Genomic DNA, 1115 nt, shown 5'->3' with positions numbered 1-1115 from the left:
ATTCTCCATGCCAGCTAACCTGACGTGTTAATTAATCCCTCTTATTTACAGGCCAATGAGTGATTTACCCAACCACGTGTACTCCCTCGCAAGCTACACGTGCTCCCTCCAGGGCGTTGCAAGCTGGGGGTGCTGATAGTGAGATGTGCATTGGAATGTCCTTCTGTCACCTCCATGGAGCTTCTGTCTCTGCTGTTTGTTGAGACTGGCTTTGGGGTTGCCGAATGTGCTCCCAGGAAACCCTCAAGCCTCAGGTCTTTTCTGACCTGCACTCAGGTGTTCAGCTAGCGGCCCGCATGGTCACAAACCATTCCCATCTTCCGGACTCAGGTGAGATGTCACCTCCTCTTGGGAGGCCCCTTATAGGTCCTCACTGAGGGCTCCACATCAGTGACTGTCTCCCTCACTCTAGGATTTGTCAATCCAAGGGCCCATGGGGAAGCTGGGAACCACAGTAAAGGAGAGGATTGCCCAGGGTGACCATAAACTAAAAGTGTTACCAAGAGTGACACTTCTGATTTTTCTAGACATCTAGATTGATTTAAAATACACACACAAAACACACACACACACACACACACACACACACACACACACACACACACTTTTTTTTTGAAACGGGGTTTCACTGTGTAGCCCTAGCTGGCCTGTAATTCACTTTGTAGACCAGGCTGGCCTTTAACTCGCAGAGATCCACCTGTCCCTGCCTCCTGAGTGCTGGTATTAAAGGCATGCATCACCACGCCCTGCTAAAAATTATTTTTTTAGATATAAAAATGGTCCATATGTAGAAATCATAGGACAACTTGCAGGATTCAGTTCTCTCCTTCTACCATGTGGGTCCTGGGAATTGAACTCAGGTCACTAAGCTTGGCAGCAAGCACCTTACTGACTGAGTCATCTCAGTGGCCCAAGAAATCTTATTTTGAGTTAAGATGTTGGCAGTTAATTTTACATAAGAATATTTCATTGAACCAAATAAAACATCCATGGTTATGTCCACTTACTGATGTTCTTGGCCCGTCTCTTTCAGGACATGACTGCTATGGGACCCTTAAATTCCTACAATTACAGGTGACTAGGGTGTTTTGGGCAGCCATCATGCTTCCCTTGCT

This window comes from Cricetulus griseus, chromosome 8, assembly GCF_003668045.3.
Source record: "Cricetulus griseus strain 17A/GY chromosome 8, alternate assembly CriGri-PICRH-1.0, whole genome shotgun sequence".
Lineage (NCBI taxonomy): Eukaryota > Metazoa > Chordata > Mammalia > Rodentia > Cricetidae > Cricetulus > Cricetulus griseus.
This window is presented reverse-complemented; position numbering follows the sequence as displayed.